This window comes from Lycium barbarum, chromosome 2 (genome assembly GCF_019175385.1).
Source record: "Lycium barbarum isolate Lr01 chromosome 2, ASM1917538v2, whole genome shotgun sequence".
In the NCBI taxonomy this organism is placed as follows: domain Eukaryota; kingdom Viridiplantae; phylum Streptophyta; class Magnoliopsida; order Solanales; family Solanaceae; genus Lycium; species Lycium barbarum.
In genome coordinates this window covers 11,907,380-11,914,667 of record NC_083338.1, presented here as the reverse complement: position 1 = coordinate 11,914,667, position 7,288 = coordinate 11,907,380, and positions in this window count along the sequence as shown.

Below are 7,288 nucleotides of genomic sequence, written 5' to 3'. Positions count from 1 at the left end.
CATCCATTAGTCATTCACTTTAGAGCATTAACTCTTATCATTAAATACTTTGTGAACTTTTTGGAGCATTTAAGGCCTCAATATCATCCTCAGTTCACATTGATTACTATTGTAAGTACATTATGTCATCTTTTGAGCTTTCTTTATTGAACAAAAATATGAGTATCTAATTTTAATTCTAAGGTTGTGGGCCCCACGAGAGGGTATTATGTGAATGGGTTTCCACTATTGATATATGCATAATAGTTGTTGGTATTTATTCAATCTTTGTGTTTTAGTGTTGAGTAATGATTTCAAGCATTAGCCTAAGCCATTATTCTAACTTTTCTTGGGAAAGTGAGTTAGCATTGGTAAGATTGAATGGCGTTAACCCTCGTTTAATAGACTAACTTAGGAATAAGAATAAGTCTAATTGGCACTATTGATCATTCTTCAATATCAACTTTTTTGTATTTGTGAATATCATAAAGAGGAAATACAGTCTAACTGTTGGGAAACATTAGGAAGTCTTTAAGAGATCAAGTTCAGATCCTTAGAACAACCATTAGAAGTATATCATATTGAAACCTGAAGCATAATATCTAATCAAAACGGGGAACACAACCTTAGTCTCTCTCGTATTAATTACAATTCAAGTCATAGTATTAGTTTATATTACAAAACAATTATTCCAAACTATTCGGAATAGAATTAAAGCCTTGGGCTAGACCGACTACTCCAAGAGCACTCATTCATAAACCGGTTACTAGTACAAATAACATAAAGAAATGTAACCAACATTTATTGGAAAAAGCAACCCCAAAGATTTGGGACCAAAAACAGTATCGCATACAATTAGCACCCTTTTCTATCCATATTCCCTGTGGGATTCGACTCCAGCCTTGTTTGGGTTACTATATTTGACAATGTCCGCTTTATGCCACTACTAGGTGTATTTTGAGCGTATCAGAGAGGCGCCCCGATATGATCATTTAAGGGTGATAGGGTCACTATGTTATGCACACACAAAGGAAAGAACGAGGGACAAGTTTGAGAGTAGGAGTCATAGGTGTGTGTTCTTAGGATATTGATACACTGAAATTACACCTATTAAATGGCATAAAGTGGATGATGTCAAATATAGTAACTCAACAAGGTTGGGGTCGAATCCCATAGGGAATAGGGTGCGAATAGATTACTAGATTAGTTGTGTACTCTCTTAGGGTCTTAATTTCGTATATTGTTGAGTTGTAAAATATTGTTGTTTATTACTAAAAGCTATATTGATTATTATAAATTCAGATGGTTAAAAGATCCAATATTTTGTCACCACTTAGGTTAGATGTTATGCCCTAGGTATCAACGTAATATACTCCTTATGGATTGACTACTGTATGCACTTAATCTCTATGTGACCTAATAATATTTCCCAATAGCTACTAGGCATTTATCTTTACGATTTTACCAAATATAGAAGACTGTTATTAGGAGCGATTAAATATGCTAATTTAAACTCGTTCTTATTTCTAAGTGAGTTTATTAAAAGAGGGTTAACTCCTCGAGTCCCTAATGATTACTTCTACCAAATCCTGGTAACTTTCCTCAGAATAGCAGACTTTATGGCTTAGGTCAATATTTGTAACTATTAATCCCCATGAACGAACAAGAAGTACTTATATACTAGCAATCCATAATTCGTATATTAATATTTAAAACCTAACACATAACAACAACCATGGGTTCACAATCTCAGATATGGAGTTTAGTTACTCATGATATTGATAATCATGCAAAATATTGTAATTGTAATTGTTATTGAAACTTACAACGAGAATTGAGAATGAACGATAATAGAAAAATCTTGAAACCCTTGAAAAGTACTAAGAGCTCAAAGTGCTCAATTCAAGTCCTAAACTCCAGATGTTGTAAAAATAAAACCCAATCAGGTATTTATACAAGTCTCAAAACTCATAATTAATAAAGAAAACACAGATCTGTGGCACGCAAGTCGATGGGCCGTCAATGTAACTCGACGGACCATCGTTATGTCGATGGTTCACTTGATGACTCTGACAAAGAATCCTAGCTTCGGTGCTTAGTAAAGACGATGCAACTCGACGGTGCTATCAACGGTCCGTCATTTTAACCGTATTGTTTCTTCACCCAAAATACACTTCTCTGGTCTTCTCTTATTTTGCACAAGAACAACCTAACTGACGGACTATGGACATGTTGATGGTCCGAACAAGTACCCAAATAGTGCATGTGTCCTCAAATTCCTCATTTTTTGCTTGCTTTTGCATCCCGACTACTAAATAATTGTAACATACACAAAACACATCAAACTGACACAAACTTACTCAAAAACAAGTTGAACTTATAGTTTAAAAAGCATCAAATAGGCCGTAATTCCATGGCACATGAGATACCCCTCTGGAAAGAAAGGTTGGATATTGTATATCTTAGAGAACAATAAATATCTAGTCCCGAGAGATGTGGACTTCTACAAGCCTAAGTTCCATTTTTTGGTAGGATCAAGTAACTTGGTCGACAACATAGAAGTGATCCCGGACGAAACGGGTGGAGAAACAAACCAACATAACCTCGAAGAAGACCAGACTAATAATGTAGGTACGAATGAAACTCGGATGGATAAAGTACGGACACCGGATACCGAACCTACAGATCAACCAGAATTAGACTGGACAAATGTCGGTCCAGATAAAGAAACGTGGAGGAAGTACAAATGGAAGGTGCCCGGGCCAATGAAGTTCCACCGGAAGAATAATTGAGTCGAGGTAAAAGTCAGAAGCATGAATCGATTAGGTTGCGTGACGACATCACTGAAACATTCCAGAAAACAAGTCCATCAATGAGTCCGCCCGATCCTCAGAAACCCTCATGTGCGTCTTATACTTTAGCTCACTATATATCTTGTGATAATTTTTCCTCATAACACCAAAGCTTTCTAGTAGCAATCACCACAGGAACTGAGCCAAAAACCTTCTCGGAGGCAATGAAAAGGGAACATTAGAGAAAATCCATGCAACAAGAGATCTAGGCATTGGAGGACAATGGAACGTCGACATTAGAAACATTGCTAACCGACAAGAAAGCGCTCGATGTCGATAGATGTACAAGATCAAGTATAATTCTGACGGCACAATCGAGCGTTATAAAGCTCGGTTAGTCATTTTCGAGAATAAACAGGAGCAAGAAATTGACTACAATGAAATGTTTGCTTCAGTTGCTAAAGTACTCAGACCTTCCTAACAGTTGTGGCTGCATAAATTAGGAGATGCATCATATGGATATTCGTAATGCCTTCTTGCACGGTGACCTTACGGAGGAAGTTTATATGAAATTGCCATTGAGATTTCGTGTTCCTGGTCCCGGCCAAGTATGTTGACTCCGAAAATCTTTGTATGATTTGAAACAACCCCCGCGGTACTGGTTTGCGAAATTATCAAGTGCTTTGATGAAATATGGGTTCAAACAGTCATATTCGGATAAGTCTCTCTTCACGATGCACCGAGGAGGTATGCAACTCAACGTCTTAGTCTATGTGGATGACTTGATTATCTCCGAAAATGACCATAGTGCCATTGAACGATTCAAAGCCTATCTTTTGTGCCATTGAACGATTCAAAGACTATCCCCGAGCATGTTTTCACATGAAGGATTTTGGCCTTCTAAAGTATTTTCTGGGAGTTGAAGGTGCACGTGGACCAACTGGGTCATTTCTTTGTCAACGAAAATATGCCTTGGATATAATCTTTGAGTCTGGATTATTGGGAGCTAAACCAATCAATACTCCCATGGAACAGAATCAAGGTATGGCATTGGCAAAATGAGCCAATTTAGGTGATCCGAAACCATACTGACGTCTGGTCGGTAGATTGATATACCTTAGTTTTACGTGACCTGAGTTGTCGTATTGCGTGCATGTTTTGTCCTAATTCATGCAGCAACCGAAGGAAGCACATTGGAATGCGGCTCTCCGTTTTGTGTGCTACTTGAAGAAGAACCCAAGACAATGCATTATGATGAGAAAATATTGTGATCTCAAGTTGTACGAATGATGTGATTCTGACTGGGCTGGATGTCCGTTGACTCAAAAATCACTTATTTCTTGGTTTATCTCCATTGAGAATTCACCCGTATCATGGAAAACCAAGAAGCAATCTCTCGCTCGTCAGCGGAGGCAGAATACCAATCAATGGCAATGACAGTCTGTGAATTGAAATGGCTAAAGGGAATTTTGCATAGTTTGGGCATTGAGCATAAATCTTCGGTGAAAATGTACTGTGATAGTCAAGCGAAATTGTATATTGCACAAAATCCAATGTTTCATGAACGGACCAAACACATTGCAGTCGACTGTCACTATGTCCGAGACACACTTCAATCTGGTATTATACTTCTCAGTCATGTGTCAACGAGTGAGCAACTGGCCGATGTGTGACAAATCGCAGCATCAATATTTGATTGGCAAGTTGGGCATTCGAGACTCCCATGCTCCAATTTTTTTTTTGGGGGGGGGGGGGGGGTGTTTGGAGAAGGGTGTAATGGAACCCTATTCTGGTCTAATTGTAATAGATTTATTTATGGTAAATTGTAACCATAGTAATATAGGATGCCTAGTCCTATTAGAATATGGTTATCTTATTAGACTATGAGAAAGATGATCTTACTTCTATATAAAGAGGTCATTATGATGAATACTAAGCAGAAAGAATTCTCCCATTATTCTTGTCTCCCTAAATTCTCGTCTCTGTCTCAACTTTAGCAAATTCTCGCAATTCTAGTCGAAAGTAGTTATTATTTGATCAAAATTCAGTGCTATGTATCTACTATGTTTTCCTTGCTCTTGCTGTGTTCTAAGTATTGGATTGTGGTTTCCTGATTTCAGTTTTATGTAATCAAAGACCGTATTCTCTAATCTACTTAGTCTTCTTGAGATCATGTGTTCTAGCAAGGGGCGGATTTAGTGCAATAATTACGGATTGACATGAACTCAGTGATTTTTGCTTAATTTATGTATTTATACTTTAAATGGATAAGAAAAATTAACTCTCGGAACTCAATTATTGGTCTGGTTATTGTTGTATATTAACTTGAGATTATTGTAGAAATTCATAAACTTAGTAGGCGTTTGGCCATTGATTCCAAATATTTTTCACTTTATTTGGAATTTATGAAGTGGAGTTGTATTTGATTTTACTTTTTACAAAGGAGATAAGAGAGCACTTTATTTGAGATTTATGAAGATGGAGTTGGAATATAAGTATTTTTTTCAAATTTGGAATTCAACTCCAAGTTTGACTTGAAAATTTTATAACCAACCACTAATTTTCAAATAAAGTGAAAACATTTTGAAAAAAAGATAAATCATTCCCCTGATCAAACGACTCCTTAAAATCTTGAATCCGCCTTTGATTATAGCATTGGAAGTTTGAAATTCGATCTATACAAACTTGCTTTTCTTTACTTAATTAGACTTTGAGCTTGACAAATAGTCGGGGGTAAAATGACTCCAAATCCTAGAATTAATGCAATAAGGTCGAATGGAAATAATTAATGTCATAAAAATCGGTACACGATTAATGTTTTCAGAAAAATGGGTCTAATTAGCCCATGCACCGTTCAAAATTGAGCAACTCCACCTTCCTTTAATTTTAATCCTACTTCACCACTAAGAAAAGGTGTTTTTGGTCTTAACTCATAATGGGAAAAAGTGTTTTTGGTTTTAAATCATAAGGGAACTCTAGCTATATATAATATAAAGTTAGACATTGACAAGGTCGTGTGGCACCTCTATGACTGACATTACTATTTTTTTTTTTTTTCTATCCTAAAAATCTGCAAAAATATTATTATCTCTTTCCTCATTGTGACATTTATTACATTTGTTGAAATCCTTCTCTCTTCCTTCTCTTTCTTTCGGTTTATTTCAACAGAAAAAGAAATTAGTATACTTCATTATTGTCTTTTAATAGTCCACATTAATTAGTACTCTTTAAAGTTTTACGCTTTCACATTAAAGTAGAAGGTTAAAATAATCAGTATGTTATTCTTTTCATTTATATTCAAGAATAAGAAATTTTGCGAACAAGAAAGTTTGGAATTTGAAGCAAGGTAATGTAATCCGTAATCCATAGCTGATCTAGAATTCTTGAAGAATCTTGGCAACACGGTAGACATTCTTTCTAGATATAATAAGTAAAAGTATTGTCTAAAGGTACCTACAAATATCACTTGGTTTACTTTTTTACATTTGATATTACAGCTAACAAATTAACATAAACAGGTAGTTGATTCATTATACTGGATTAGATACGTTATTTATTTGTTATTTGTTATGTAATAAAATTACAGTCGTTGTGAAGATGCATCTCAAAGAAAGTCAAATAGTTTATTTATTCCTTCTATTTTCTTTTTTGATTTTTAAGTAGTGTATGAACTTTCTTTCTCTATAAAATAAAATTTGTGTAATTTAGAGAAGAGAAAAGAAACTCTTGAAAAGTTCTTATTGTAAACTCCGATCGATTTATTTTGGCTTACGGAGAAAATAATTATTTTTATTCTCTTTTACTATTAAAAGAAGGTGGGAAATAATATATGAAAAATTCAAATTGCGTTAATCAGCTACGGTGAAAAAGTCCTAATTTGCATGATTGTGTGTAAACATAGATTCTAATTAAGTTCTTGGAATATAATGACAGTTACGTGGGGAAAGAAGTAAAACATGAGAGAAATTGAAAAAATGAGTTGTAAAGGAAGAAGGGTGAAAATTGAAAAGCCGACTCGGTTTAGGGAAATAAGGAAGAAAACGGAAATTATAAACTACAAGTTGAAGCTTGTTAGTTTGACAATGTCATTGTCTCATTGATATGGATGTTTTCACATTACTAAGGCCTACAATTTAGATTTATTTTCTCCTTTTTTGACTTTTACGTATTCAGTTATCCTCAGTACCTTTTATTAGCCCAAAAGTTATTCCCTTTGTTTCAAAAAGATTGTCCTGCTTTTCGTTTTAGTCTGTCTCAAAAATATTATCATTTTTCTATATTTCGAATGAATTTAACTTTATGAGATGATTTACAATCACACAAATATCTAAAGCTTATTTTAAACCACACATTTTAAAAGTTTTCCTTTATTTCTTAAATTTTGTGCCAAGTCAAAAGAGGATAATCTTTTTGGACGGAGGGAGTATTAGGCCTCATTTGTTTGCATTTATTGGAGGTCTGCATTTAAATGATTCAGACTTTAAGTCATTACGTGCATTTGTTTACATTAAGACCTA